At 37.5% G+C, this 16,045-nt stretch overlaps 1 long non-coding RNA gene across 1 annotated transcript in view; it reads right to left on the bottom strand.

The window, feature by feature from the left end:
- Positions 1 to 298: 298 nt before the first annotated feature.
- Positions 299 to 16,045, bottom strand: part of LOC129144960 (uncharacterized) — a 283,436-nt gene continuing 267,689 nt past the window's right edge. The window contains exon 5 of the long non-coding RNA XR_008549852.1: positions 299 to 400. This is a non-coding gene — a long non-coding RNA (uncharacterized LOC129144960). The remainder of the gene's footprint in view (positions 401 to 16,045) is intronic.

The raw sequence follows: 16,045 nt of genomic DNA, 5'->3' as shown, positions 1-16,045 counted from the left end.
ATTAAGCAGAGAAACCAGTGGAGCTTTGAAAAATCTTAAAAAAAAATGAGTTCTAAAATGAGACAGGAGAATGACTGACAGGGAGTGGGAGCATTTGATTTTCATCAGAAGATTGATATGAAGGAATTTGATTGTTTTCTCCTTGTGTTTTTATAGTATTGCAATCAAGAAAAGAAACTAAACATTTACTTAATTAGGATGCATCATTAATTTTAGTGTTTCATGAACTCTTAAGGTCTTTCACCCCTTTAATGGAAATAAAAGGAAACTAAGCTACTTGATTGCCAATTCTCTTGATATCTCTAAATCTCTCTAATGCCAGTACCTCCTGTTCTGAAGAAATACATGTTTTGTAGGTGGATGAAAAACAATTCTTCAGGTTGATCATGAAGTTTTGCCTCTGAGAAGAAAATAGAAATTTACAGATGAAAGCAATTTGAAAAACACTATATAAAATGAATTCATTTCATATTTATGTAAGTAGACCAAGTCTAAAAGTCAACTTAACAAACATTTATTGAGAATTTATTTAGCAATCATTTATTGATAGCATTATATATAAGAAGAAAGATTCTAAAAGTTATAATGGTATAAAATAAATAAGGACACTATGTATTTCCAAGGTAGGAGATAAGGATAGTATTGTGATAAATATAAAAGTTTTTCCTTTATGTCATTGACACTCTATTCCCATTTTCAATTATTCCATATTAGAAAGAGAAACAAATTTATTGATTGCTATCTATGGATTCAACATTTCTTTTTTATTTTTTTTAATTAATAAATTTTATTTTTATATTCCCCATACAATTGCTATCTATGGATTCAACATTTCTTTTTTATTTTATTTTTTATTTATTTATTTATTTATTTATTTTAATCAACATTTCTTTTTTAAAAAAAAACTTTTTTTTAAAGATTTATTTATTTATGCATTTAAGAGCTAGGGAGCAGATGTAGGCCAGACGTACTGGGATGGAGGGCTGAGAGGATTCACCAGAGACAAGAGTGGGGAGCAGAGCAGGCAGATTGACTGAAATACACTGCTGAGGGAAGCAGCAGGCCAGTCAGGAGAGGTCTGCTGTGCCATGTAGGTTAGCTCCCTGGCCAGGGATCCAACTTGTGCTGCAGTGGCTGCAGATTGCTTCATAGTGCTGATACTCAACCCCTTGCACCACCATGGAGTCCCCTTCACCAAGTCTTTAGATGTCCTCTATTCATTGGGTAAATGTGGAAAGACTAAGTGTGGAGGATCACATAGGAAATTTTAGGGACAAGATCTGTAAGTGATCTATAAATTTTATGGACAACATCTATCCCACATCACTTATATCACTCATTGACTAGAACACTTACATCACTCATTGATTCTCATTGTCACATCTAACTGCAAAGGATAGGAAAGGCCATAGACAAGGGAAAAAAGTACATATATCACATTAAGGATTAGATTCTAAAATATACAAAAAATTCTTAAAGCTCAACAATAATAAAACAATCTAATACATAGGAAAAAGATCTGAATAGAAAACTTATCAAAGAAAATATACAGATGGTAAACAAGCCTATGGAAATACGTTCATCATCTGATGTCACTAAGGTATTGCAAATTAAAGGAAAAGTTAAAAAAAAAGTTTCAAAAGAAAAAAAGTAAAATATCACTAAAACACCTACTGGAATCGTTACTTTTTTAAAAAAGATCTATTTATTTATGCATACAAGAACTAGGGTACAGACCACAGATATAGGGGGTAAGATGACTCTCCAGAGACAGAGTGGGGAACAGAACAGGCAGATTAACTGAATTACACTACTGAGGGAAGCAGCGGGTGAGAGAGGAGAGGTCTGCTGGGCCATGTGGGTAGCTCCCTGGTTGGCCAGGGATCGAACTTGCACTGCAGAGGCTGCGAATAGCTTCATAGTGCTGTGCTTAACCCCTTGTGACAGCAGGGAGAAACTGGAATGGTTAAAATTAAGCGCGCGCGTACACACACACACACACACACACACACAGATCCTGACAGTAGCAAATTGTCAAGGACTGTAGAGCATTATGAATGTCAGTCATTGATCCTGGGAATGCAAAATGGTAGCCATCTCAGAAGAGAGCTTGGTAAATTCTTCCAAAATTAAGCACAGTCTTATATGACTATCAACTGCACTCCTTGGTCTTTATCCAAATTCATTTGTCATGAATAGAAAATTTATGCTCCAAAGAAATACCTGGAGCTTTGTTCTTAATTGCCCTGAACTAGAAGCAATCAAAAGGTCCTTCAAAAAGTCAAAGGATAAACAGACTATGGTACATCCATTTAATGCATAATTCATATATTAATATGATTTATTCTATATAAAATATATATACATATGGATATATATGTCATAATTTAAAGCAAATACTTCTAAACCACACACATACACAAATGAAGGAATCTTAAATGTATATTGCTTAGTAAAAGAAGTAATTTTGAAGAGGTTGCAGGATGTGTACTTCTGACTATATGACATTCTGGAAAAGGTGGAAGTATGTAGACTGTAAAAAGATTAGTGAGGAATCAGTGATTGATTCTGTAGAGGTGGAGAGGGAAAAGTTGGAATGAATAGAGAAAGTACAGGGAATATCTAATTTAAACAGTGGCAAATATTTGGTCTGCATCTTTGACTAAGTAGCAGCAATTTTTTTACATGACCCTTTCTTGAGATAATTCCTATATTTGTTTCTGGGACAAAACAATCACTTGTTCTTCCTTCTACATGTTGTTGCTGAAGCTCAGACACTTTTCTGTTCTCTTTGTTTTGAGTATTTGAAGATCCAGTTCTTGTATTTCTTCATGTTTCTGTTTCAATCTCTTGGAGAATACATATATTTTCAAGGTATCAAATGTCATCTATCCACACATTACTCCTTTTTCTTGGACTTTCCAGAGTCCATTTGAGTCACTATTTAAAATTGCACTTGGAAGTAAAATAACTACCCTAATTTTAGCATGCCCCAAATGGAAAGTTTTTCTCTTCCAAAAGTCCAGGAGAAAAGTGGAGCAGAGATCTCTCTCTGCTGAGGTTTCAAATGGTGTCTATTCATATCTATCCTCCATCTGGCTCTCCTCTTCCTCTCCTTCTTATTCTCTGTCCTGGCCAAGAGGATCATTGTTAATTCTCTATGAGAAAGAAAACTGCCCTTATGTCTAATGCACTGGACATTAGAGTAAAATTTCTCTAGATTAAGTCTTAAGTAGAGCCAAAAGATTCTTCTGTGAATCCACAGAGATCTGGTTCTCAAAGGAAATTCATTTTAATATTCATTTTCTTTAATGTTTAGCTCTTGCAAACAAAACCCCCTTGGTTTCATATAGATAGCCATTTGCGATGGAAGAAACACATTCAGCACTTTAATTGACTTTGTTTCCCCTCTAGGGAGAGAAAATAGCAAACAACTCCAGAGTAAAAATATCCAAACATTACCCCTCTGCATTAGACCAAATATGAACTTATATAAAATGTTTATAAGAGAAACACAGAGTGATGAGTTTCTATCTATCTATGCACAAGAATGTTCTTTTATTTCAGTGCAAAAGTATCTCTTCTAGGTCATCTCTATTGAGTCACAGGGCAAGGGGCCAGCTCCGAGGGTCAGAATAGAATAGGAAAAGCCTCAGAGGAATAAGGAAGGCCCCAAAGATAAGAGTATCAAACCTCACAGGGGACTAATCAAACACCCCAGGAGGATGGGAGACAGGATATTCCAGAACAATGATGAGTAAGTGAGACCACTGAGAACTAACCAATCACAGAGAGACTAGCGGAGCTTTAGAATAATTAGGGAAAGAAGGTCTATATTCCCTGAGGCATGACTCCACTTTGGCTTCCTTGTCCCTCCCTGGCCTGGTTTCATAGCCTGGGAGTCCCACTTTATTTCTGTTCCTTTTCTCCTCAGTAAACTTTTTCTTTCTCTAAACAAACCTGCCTCTTCTTGCTTGCTTGCCTGAGCGTCTGTGAAGTTCCTGCTGCAGTTTCGTGAGACACCAACCCGTGGTGGTCTAGTGGCTGGGACTCAGTGCTGCCCCTGCAGCCTGGGATCCGTGCCTGGCTGGGAGACTAGGCCTGAAAACCTACAATTCTGGTATCAGTAAGTGTTAAATAATTGACTCAGGACAATATCTACCCTGAAAAACCAGATGTCTCTGCTCTCATTCTTATCAGAACACTGATTTTCCCATCCTCACCACCCATACAAAATAAAGTAGTGATGCAACAAAGTATTGCTGTTTTAACTTATGATTTTGAAAAACAAATCTCAAATTGATTTTGAATTGTAGGATCTAGGTCACACTGACTACATGAAAGTTAAAAAGGAAAATAAGTTTGAAACTGAAATTCTCCTAAGATGGTAGACTTCCAATAAGCTCAAACTTATGCTCAAATGATCCACTGCAGTTTCTATTGTCTGTTTATCAGAAAAGCTAGAAAGGAGGCACCACAAGACCAGAAAACTGGGTCACAATTTCCAGGAGCTGGAAGTGGTGGTAGAAGTGATTAACATAGTCCTTAACCCTTAATCCAGTTACAGGAACTGTAAGTCCTTAGGTGCCAAGGCGCAGACCCGAGCTAAGTGTCAGATGCTGTCAATGTCCTAGGGCACAGATAAGAGGTAAAGATATGGAGATTGAGCCTATTATAGAATCTCAGGTTCCTTTCAAATTCTCCATAGTTATCCAAAATCAACAGCAAACAGACCACTCTACAAAGGAATGAGCCCCTCCCCAAGGGAAGAAGACAGTATCAGCACTACCGCGGGGGCAGCATCCTTCTGCCTACCTGTGCCTATGCGGGTGCTTCTTTTTCCATCTCTCTCCATCTGCAGGGCTGCGGCTTCCTGCCCACCCATGACCTGCACCGTGCCAAGGCTTCTCTGCACTGACTTCCCTCAGCAGAGGCAGCTCTCCTCAAGTCCACCCACTGCGACCATGCAGGCCTCTCTCAGCAAACCTGTTCCTTTCGGGGCAGCCCTTTCTGCCCCCTTGTATCTATGCAAGTGTCCTTTATTCTTCTCTCCCTTTTATAATAAAGCTGCCCTTTTGGATGTAACTAACATCTCTGTCTCGTGGAAAAACTCGTTGGGAAATTCACCCATGATGCTGAAAAGGGAGATCTGGTGAAATCTTTCTTACTATTACTGTTATAGGGCAGAGAGAGGGGCAGCCCAAATCCCGCAAACCTGCCTTTTCTAAATGGGTTCTGCCATCCGCAGCATCAAATCAAATATATGACACTTTAATGGGAAGGAAATTTAATACAATTCGGAAGCAATACAGGAAAGGCAAAGAATCTAGTTTCTAAATCAAGCACCCAAAGTTACCCGTCCCCTCGTGGGTAAAAGTCCACCCAAATGGGATTGGCCCAGAGCAAGGCCCCAAAGCCTGCCACAAGTCTAAAGCATCTTCCAGTGGGGACCCACAGAAAAGGGTCAGAAGCAACCAGACAAGCCCGGAAGGAAAAGAGCAAAATCAAAATCAAGATAAAAGCTGCTACTGTCACCTCCCCACGGGTCTCACCCACATCTGTGTCACCCTGTCCACGACCAAAAGGCAAGCACAGTTTCTTCACGTGTCTCTAGGCTCCATGCGCCTCCTCCAGGTCTCCTTCTGGCTCCATCCTGCTTCCTTCCTCAGTCTCCTCTGCAGCTTCTTCTCTCCCTGCTCAACTCCACCCTCCATTGGGGGGGCAGGGAACCTGGAACCTACCCCTTTCCTGGAGACCACCCTGTTACATTACCACTTTAATTCAGTGTTGTACTGCAGGATCTAGCCAGGGCAATTAAGCAAGAAAGAAAAATAGAAGACATTTACATCAGAAATGAAGAAAGACACTCTATTCACAAATGATAAAATCATTGGTATAAAAAATCCTAAGTAATCCACACAAAAAATATTGGAACTAATAAACTGGTTCAGCATATTTGCAGGATACGACATCAATATTCAAGATACACAAATCAATTGTATTTCTATCTACTACCAATAAATATCCTGAAATGAAACTAAGAAAAATAATTCAATTATAATAGCATCAAAAAGTATAAAATACGGGCCTCCCCAGTGGCGCAGCTGTTGAGCGCTGGGCTGCGAAGCTGCCCTCAGTCTCTGCAGCGCCGGCTCGCAATCCCCGGCTGATCCCTGGCCACTGGAGGAGGGTCCCACATGGCACGCGGACCTCTCCTGCTGCCCGCTGCTCCCCTCAGCAGTGTACTTCGGTCCTTCTGCCTGCTCTGCTCCCTGCTCTGGCTCTGGTGAATTCTCTCACCCTCCCGTGCTTCTGACTGTACCCAGTGCTTGTATAAATGAATAAATTAAATAAATCTTAAAAAAAAAGTATAAAATACTAAGAAATAAATCTAACAAAAGGAGTGAAATATGTATAAATAACCAAAGGGAAAAAGTAGTAAAGCACAGCAAAAATTAGTCTTTTACTCTGTGAAAAATATACTGGTTACCAAGGGGAAGGATGGGAGGGGTGGAGGGTAGGGTCAGGATGGAAATAAGACTTTGGCATGAGAGTTTTGGTAGAGGGTGAATAAATCATGTGAACATGCGGTGGTGTGAAAATGTACCCCCCCCAAGTTATAGAGTTATTTAAACAAATGACAAATTAATACAATTTGAGAAAAAATGAACTGAAATACTTGTAAATTTAATTTCAAAACAATGATAAATATTGGATGATTTCACTCATATGTGGGGTAGAGAGAAACTAAATAAAGAACAAGTAAATCAAAACCAAACAAACTCTAGAAATCTGAGTGTAGGGATGAATCTACCAGAGCAGTAGGGTGGGGTAAAAGAACAATGGAGAGAGGGGGGCCTAGTGATTGTTGTGGAAGATTGTGGGTGTTTTGTTTGTGGGCATGGGGTTGTAAGGTATATCTGAAGAAGTAGGAACCCATACTCTCAAACCATACTCAGTGTTGTAAACCATGGTTACCTGAATCAAAATAATACAACTAAAATTATGATAATAAAATAACAATGTTGAAAAATTAAACAAGTAGATAATCCTTATTCATAGATTGAAAAATTGTATTTGACATCATGGTAATAGTCCTATAATTGATCTATAGATTCAAATAATTGCTACCAAGATCCAATTTTAAAAAATATTTTTATAGAAATAGACAAGCTGATTATAAAAATAACAATAGAAATGCAAGAGACCCATGACCACCAAAGAAACATCTGCTAAAGTAAAAAGAAAAACAAAACACTATCAAGTGTTATTTAAGAGTTGTGAAATTAGTGCCTTCCTATATTACTATGGGGACTGAAAAATGGTGCAGCCATTTTGTTTGTTTGTTTTAAAGATTTATTTTTATTTTTATTTTATTTATTTATACAAGCACTGGGTACAGTCAGAAGCACGGGAGGGTGAGAGAATTCACCAGAGCCAGAGCAGGGAGCAGAGCAGGCAGAAGGACCGAAGTACACTGCTGAGGGGAGCAGAGGGCGGCAGGAGAGGTCTGCGTGCCATGTGGGACCCTCCTCCGGTGGCCAGGGAGCAGCCACGGATTGAACCGGCGCTGCAGAGGCTGCGGGCAGCCTCGAAACCCAGCGCTCAACAGCTGCGCCACCTGGGAGGCCCAGGTGCAGCCATTTTGAACAAAATGGTTTGGCAGCTTTTCAAAATGTAAAGATAAAGTTATATGAGTCAGCAAACATGCAGACACAAATGTTGTGCATGACTCTTCAAAGTAGTACTGTTCATAATAGTTAAAAACCAAAACCAAAAAAAATACCAATTAGCTTATGAAAAAAAGCAGTGGTATACCCATTCAATGGAATACTACTTGACAATAAAAATTAATGTAGAGGGCCTCCCCGGTGGCGCAGCGGTTGAGCGCTGGGTTGTGAAGCTGCCCGCAGCCTCGGCGGCGCCGGTTCAATCCCCGGCTGCTCCCCAGCCACCAGAGGAGGGTCCCACATGGCGCGCAGACCTCTCCTGCCGCCCGCTGCTCCCCTCAGCAGTGTATTTCGGTCCTTCTGCCTGTTCTGCTCCTCGCTCTGGCTCTGGTGAATTCTCTCACCCTCCCGCACTTCTGGCTGTACCCAGTGCATGTATAAAACAAAACAAACAAACAAATAAATAAATAAATAAAACATGCCTCTAAAAAAAAAAAAAAAAAAAAAAAAAATTAATGTAGAACATTGAAAAAATAATGCTATGTGAAATGAAGGTTATGTACAAAAGGCATATACCATAAAATTTACATATATTATATTCAGAATATTAAAACTCTGTTGACTGTTTTGAATCAATATTCACAATGGATATCAATTTATAGTTCTCTTAGTATCATGGTAATATCTGGCTATTTATTGTTCAGTACTTTGCATTCCATAAGCAACAAATTCCTTGTGGTCCCCTAAATACCATATGTTATTTTTAATTACTTTTCTTATCTCATAGTATTCTTTCAGCTCAAATAGTCTCATTCATGGTCCCTTAGCTTACTTCTAAATCATTTCAGACTTCTACAAACCCTTTCCAGACTAAGTCACCCAAGGGCATATATTTGCCCTTACCTTTAAACTCCCTCTCTGTTGATGCCCCGTTTACTATTTATGTTCCTCTCTCATTCACTAGAATTGGGGCTCCTTAAGAGCAGGAACAGAGGCTGCTTACTGTACATAAGAAGCAAAGGGAGAAGATAGTGTTAGTATAAATAAATAGATGATTGAATGAATAACTTGGAAATACTATTCTTTCAAGAGTGGAAGGGAATTTTAAGTTCCTTTAAGTATAAAATAGTATTCAAAATAGTTTCAGTTATAAGAAAATTATCGAGCTGAGGAACATAGAATTCATAACAATAGGGTTACAGGACATTAAAAATTCTAATTAAATAATATCTGTTTCACTTAAATGTAAACTGATGTTTAAAGTTTATTGGCTCCAACATCTTTGAAATATTTGTTGGAACAAAAACATTTCTATAGAAATTTCAAAGTCTGTAACAATTTTCTGTTATTAGACACTATAGGGTTCCACAGCTGGAAATTTTTCTATAAGTCTATTAAGAGTCACAATTTTTTTAAAGATAAACTGAGGACAATTGTTTTTACTCTACTTCCTTATCTCCTTTTAAAAAATCTTAACTGTTAATTCATGTTTTAAAAAATGTTTATAATGGCATTATTCAAAATCAGAGTTGAAGATTTAGGGCTATTTCTATCCTTCATATAATGTCACCAAGGACACGGACCTTTATATTTTTGGTTGAATCATATATTTTTTCCTATTATTAATTTATTTCCACTTATATTCTTCTAACTATAGGAAACTTATCTCCAAAATACTTTAAAAATAGTTTTCTGTCTTCTCACAGTGCATCTCAATTTTCTTTCACTTTTTGTGTGTTCTATGTTTCATAAAATACATTCTGCTGCTTGTGCATGTAACAAAATGTGACTTCTTGATTGCCAACCCTGAGTTTTCTGTCAGTTTTGAATCTGTCCAATTTAGGAGTGGCCTTGCACTTAGTCAATCACAGTGCTCTTATCACTTGACTTCATGGGGTAGCAGTGATTTCTCATCTTGCATCTTATCTTTCCAATCATCCTTTTTTGCCTGTGTAGCAAAGACTTCCTCAGATTCCTAATATGCCACTTAGAGTATATAATTAATGGTGAGGGTTGGCTGAAGCACCACGGGGCCTCCTCACTCTCTGCTGTGTCCCCCGAACTCACAGTCTACACAGAGCTTAACAGTGATCAATGCCTGGGGGCATTAAATAGAAAAAGAACACGCCATTTAATCATATTGTGTTTCTGCAAAAATATTCCATGTTCAGAATCCTGGATTTTTTCTTTTTCTTCTGAAACAGACAGTGGTTTCCCTTGCTGGACACTTTCATACATTCTGAAAGGAAAAGCACTAGACTTTCCTTCAAATGGCAAGGCTTTTCAAATAAATGCATGCCAGATATTAAATGATAATATAATTTTTACCCTGACCCCCATATAAGGCAAAGTAGTGTATCTTTATATGCTTAGTATGGGTGTAAAAACAATGTCCACATAGTGATTAAAAACATGAAGGACCAGAAAAAAAGGCAAATTATACAATTGTGTTGCTCCAAATGACCAAACCGGGTCTTTATCTTGTGCCCAGAACAGAGAATGTCTTTTCATGAAGGAGTTTTATTTGAGATGGCCATCAAGGGAGTTGGTGGTACAGGTACCCTAAAACAACCTCCCTAAGTGACTGGAGTGCTGAGGTTTTACTGGGAGGGAAGGAATGTGAGGGGAACTTGGGGCTTCACATTTCCAGGTCTGAGGAGATGCCCCACGGTCCAGATTATGGGAGTCACTGTATTTGACTTTTCCTCAGGCTGCTTTTTCTGTAATCAGCAGATTTTTGGTTTTGATGCCACTGTCAACCCCAAAGGGACACAGAATTTTATTATTGATAAAGCCCAATTTTCTTAGTTCCCAGGAAAGCAGGTAGAACCACCTAATAATATAAGGAGGGAGTAGGGGGGAAGGTGTAATTCAGTGAGTTAATAGTTAATCCTAGAGAGGAAATACAGTTTAGTGGTCAGGCTTTAATTCCACTTATTTCTAAATTTTTCGTTTATGAGAGTTATTTGTTGCAAAATGTAGAGGGTCTGATTACAGTTCCTTCTTTGATAAGATATACATAACTATAAATATATATATACACAAAATATATGTTATATATATAATATCTATATCCACTGCTCTATTTTCAAGTTAAACTTTCAACTGGATTATATTTGTAAGCCAATATTAGCAGTTCAGTTTATTCATCCAATTTCTTAGTGTTTACCTAGATTTCTTCAATCTATTAATCTATTAAAAGACATAAATTTTGAATAATCAATTCAATAATTAAAGACTGATTTATTTGAATTTTCTAGAGTTGCATAGTCATTAGTAAATGAAATTAGATGACATTGAAATTTCTTCTCTGTTTGCTAACTTCTCTTATCAATTCAATCAGCTATCCTAAGGCACTGAGTTTATTGACCTCCCCAGTAGGACTTATTTTTAAAAATTCTATTGAAGAAATTAATACATGAGAAATATTTTGGGAGCACAATATTTATAGAGCAGAAAGGACAAATGTAGGTACCAGAAGAACCAGCTGTGTGACCTAGTCCAAATCATGCAACTGTTTGTTCAATGTTTGGAGATGAAAAATTGATATACTAATACATTACAGGTATAATAGATCTTTGTAAGGATTATGTGTGATTAATTGTAGAAAGTTTTGTTTGAAATATCATGATAGAATGGGAAGTCTACAATGCCAGACTGGCATTGAACGTAACTTTCAGGTTTTTATGATGGAAGAAAAAAATCTCTAAGAACTCCCTGAAAAACACACAAATAAAGAAACTGTGGCCCAGGTGGGAGCAGGAGGGTAGTGGAGGTCAGCATCAAGGCTTCACAAAGGGACATGGCTTTTGTGACTAAAAGCTAAGGCAGGAGCAAGCAGGAGAGGATAGCTAAGTATTTTAGAAGCCCAGGCTGGAAAAATTAGGAAGAGAAACCAAGCTGCAGGGAGTTGGAGCACCAGTGCACTAGTCTAAAGGCAAGTATTCTAGAACTGCAGGAATCCAAAGGTGCTGATTTTCCCCAAGACATGGAATACTGCACAATTTTAAAGTTTGAAGAACTAATATGGAGAAGCTGAGACTAAATCTCCTCTGAGACTGCACTGCTCTTGGTTGGTAGCACACTCTGACTTCTGGAAGTAGCTAAAGCAAAACCTTCCTGGAGGAAAGAATTACACAGGATCCCAAAAATACATTTATGCATAAAATAGTTTCTGCCCATGATCATCAGTAGACAACCAAAACAATATTTAGAGTAACAGTCTTTGTTATAGAAAAACCCCTTTAAAAAGCCCTTTGTACAATTAGTGAAAAATAAATAGTGAAAACCTATACAGCAGTGAAAATGAATAGACTCCATCTACATTTAAGTTGATGGCTGAATCTTTCCAAAATAATAAGGCAAGTATGCCCTTTCCTTCAGCAAGGGCAGAGTAAATAATTCAGATCAATGCTTCCACTGAGAACAAATAAGAAAGCTGTGAGAAAAGTAATAATCATCTGCTTGTGGACATCTGAGACCTAACGAGGCAGTCAATAAGAAGAACAACACCCACATAAACAAAAATGAAACAAAAAGCAAAATGCAAAACCAGTGTGCTTAGCATTGACGTCTTTATAAGTCTCTGCCAATTCTGGTATTCTAGAATGCTGAGGAAATGATAAAGTATCCAGAGATTTTATATCTTTTAAATTTGGAGAGGGTCAAAAAAATGGACACTAGAGCCTGCCATCTCCACACCCCCCCCCCTACGAAAAAAAAAAAGTAGAGAGAAGAGGGAAGGATGAAAAAAGGGAGGGAGTGGGGGAGAGAGAGAGAGAACCTGGTTAAACCTCTGAAACAGAAAATACATGGTCACTCACAATATATGAACTTACATCAACTTAGAAATATACACCTACTTGAAAATGTCATCCAAACAAAAATTAAATGGAAGCTTGACCAACAGAGATCCTTTTAATTGTCTTATGATAACAGATGCAGGCTTGAAAATGCAGATAGAAAGGAAGAGGAACAGAAAATAAAAATATGTAGATGAATCTAAATAAATGAGCATATAAAACAATAAACAAGATGTTTTATTCTGAATATATGTGTATGTGTATACTGAATAAAACAATAAGAACTTATAAACACCTGAAGGGAATACATAGTTAACAAATCCCAACCTAATTGTATTGGCCAAGGAAAAGTCAAATGTCATTTTTTTTTTTTTTTGGCTAAGAACAAATATTGTAATTTCTTGGATAACCACTGAAGAGAGAGTAGCGGAGTTACAGCTGTCATAAATTCTTAGAAGCAGGAAATACATAAATAATCAAGAAGGCAATCTCAAGATGAAGTTGCATACAAGAGACACAGTGATGTACAACTTCAAAAAAGGTTAAAAGTGAAATACTGAAATACATGTACATTCACATACATATGTGAGCCAGAAAATTTCACCAGACATTTCTTTAATGACTAATAAGTTGGAATTTAAACCAGCACAAAAAATATAACATTATTAGAGAATAAAAGAAAACATTTTGCAAATATAACAATTCACCAGTCATTTATAACAGTTGCAAATTTGTATGCTGTGCACAATGAGGTGATTGCTAAAAAATAAAATTTCACTGGGTAAGTTTTTAAAAAAATATTTTTTATTGATTTATTCAAACAAGGATTGGGGTGCAGGCCAGAAGTGGGGGTGGGTGGGTACGGGGTGTGTGTGTGAGAGGATTCACTAAAGACAGAGCAGGGAGCAGAACTGGCTGATACACTGAGATACACTGCTGAGCGGAGCAGTAGGGAGACAGGAGAGGTCTGCTGCGCCATGTGTGTTAGCTCCTTGGCTGGGGATCAAATTTGTGTCACAATGGTTGCCTACAGTTTGATAGCGCTGAGACTTTAGCCACTGCAACACCAGGGAGGCCCTCACTGGGTAAGTATTTTTTTTTTTTTAAATATTTATTTATTTACGCATGTAAGAACTGGGTTACAGGCCACAGATGCGGAATGCGGTTGGGGGGGTGCCTGGGAGAGAAGGTGTGTGTGTGAGAGGATTCACCAGAGACAGAGTGGGGAACAGAACAGGCAGAGTGACTGAAATACACTGCTGAGAGGAGCAGGGGGTGAGACAGGAGAAGTCTGCTGTGCCAGGTGGGTAGCTCCCTGCACGGAGAGATCGAACTCATGCTGCAGTGGCTGCGGATAGCTTCATAGGTTGCGACTTAACCACTTGCACCACCAGGGAGACCCACCAGGTAAGTTTTAAAGATCTCATTGGCTTTATTCAACAATACATGACTTGGTCAGCACCCAACCAAGAATAAAAGAAGAACCCCTGAGGGATTGTACAAAATGAAAGACTTTTGTAGGCAGAAGAGAGTGGGACAAAGAAGTTGTACTAGGCAACAAAGAGAATCAGTTTATGAAAGATTACTTTTCTTTAGGTGATGGTAGTGGTTTATTGGACTGATTATCTAATTAGTGCTGGAATTAGGCAATTCCTGTTTGATTGGTATAAGATTTCACTTCTGGGAGAGTTGAAACTAATTAAGTTGTCTCATTTTGGTGAGATGGGACTTGGCATAAGTGGACTGTATTTGGGCCCTGTTATTTTGTTTTTGACAAGAGGAATAACAAGAAAATGCTACAACTATATTAATAAGGAGTGATGGACAAGAAATAAAAAAAGAAAAAAATGGAATTTTAAATACATCAAATGAGGAAATAATTGAAGTGTTCAATTATAAACATTAAAAAGCACTCATTTAAAACATTCATTCAGATGGCATATTGTTATAATAATTAAAGTTAGCCTTTGATCATACTATGCCTTAGAAAATATCTATTCCTGAAAACAGAGAAAAAGACAAAATGTAAGAATATTATTTATATTGATAATTATCAGTATATGTATAGACTTTAATTACCAATCTTAATTCTTTGTTGAGCATTAAGAAAACATTATCTATAGAGAATTTTCTCTCACCTTTCTAAATGTATTCTATTTAGTTACCTCACTAGGGCTTGCAAAATATAGTTCAGTATAACCTTTTGTTTAGGATTTCAAAAGCTTTTAAACAACAGACTTGTTCAAGTTAACACAATGTCAACTTTGCAGTTTAAAATTATTTTAGTATTTTTTAAAAAGATTTATTTATTTATGCATACAAGAGCTGGAGTACAGGCCAGAGATGCGGGGGGTGAGTGGATTCACCAGAGACAGAGTGAGGAACAGAACAGGCAGATTAACTGAAGTACATTGCTGAGGGGAACAGCGGCCGAGTCAGGAGAGGTCTGCTGCGCCATGTGGATTGCTCCCTGATGGGCCGGGGATTGAACTTGTGCTGCACAGGCTGTGGATTGCTTCATAGTGCAGTGCTTAACCCCTTGCACCACTAGGGATGCCCTATTTTAGTAATTTTAAGGAAATTATTCCAAATATGATCTAGAAACATTTGAAAATGTGAAATTAAAATTATTGTACTGCATGACACAATTTAATTTTTGGTATATGAACTGAATTTTTCTAAATACATAATAATATTAGTTGTCATAATACCATTAGTTATACTGTTTTTCTCTCTTTACATTATTTCAGAAAAAAAGTTCAGATTATAAAATGATTCCAACTCTGAGTTAATCATAAAAATGGCCCTTGTGCTCCCTCACTTCTCCCTCTCTCTCAAAACCTAGCTCTTCATTTTATTTTGTGCCTTTTCACTTTACTATAAATAAGATAATTCGGACTCTCAATAATGTTCGACAATGTGTGAGCGCGTCTATGTGTGCGTGTGTGTGTGTGTGTGTGTGTAGGGGGGAGTAGGCAGTGAAAATGACTGCTAAAGAAACTGACAAAATGTTAACAGCTGGTAAATCTGAGTGAAGGATCTAAGAACATTCTGAGTAATGTTCTTTCCACTCTTCTCTAAGTGTGAAATTGTTACGAAATAAAAATTAAGAATGAAGAAATGATAGATTAACAAGTAGAGAGGATAAGGTTAAGCCACTAACTTAAACTTACTTTTTGAAGGAAAGAGAAAGAATAATAACTAAATGAGAGAAAAATGGAGACTGCTTTCAAAATAATAAATTTCAGTCAGTTCTGCATAGTTCTATTTATCAAGCCAGTTTTCTAAATTCATTTTTAAATTCATTCATTTAATTTATGTAAAATTCTGCGGCGGTAAACTGTTTTCCCGAGGAAGAACACCAGGCTAGAAACTCTTCATTAACCTAATCAAAGCAACAAGGAGGACAGTTGGAAAAATGCTTAGTGCAGAAATCCAATTCTAGTGTCAGTGAGAGTGACCATCATAGTGATGAAGTAAACACTTTCACAGTGATGAGAAGAAAACGGGGCACAGTAGGACACTGAAGCCATGAAGGACAGTCCTCTAGGGTAGAAGAGACGGTTCCAAATT

Source organism: Talpa occidentalis, unplaced genomic scaffold (assembly GCF_014898055.3).
Source record: "Talpa occidentalis isolate TD23 unplaced genomic scaffold, MPIMG_talOcc4v2.1 talOcc4.8, whole genome shotgun sequence".
Classification (NCBI taxonomy): Eukaryota; Metazoa; Chordata; class Mammalia; order Eulipotyphla; family Talpidae; genus Talpa; species Talpa occidentalis.
Note: the sequence above shows the minus strand (reverse complement) of the source record. Positions and strands in the feature narration are given on the sequence as shown.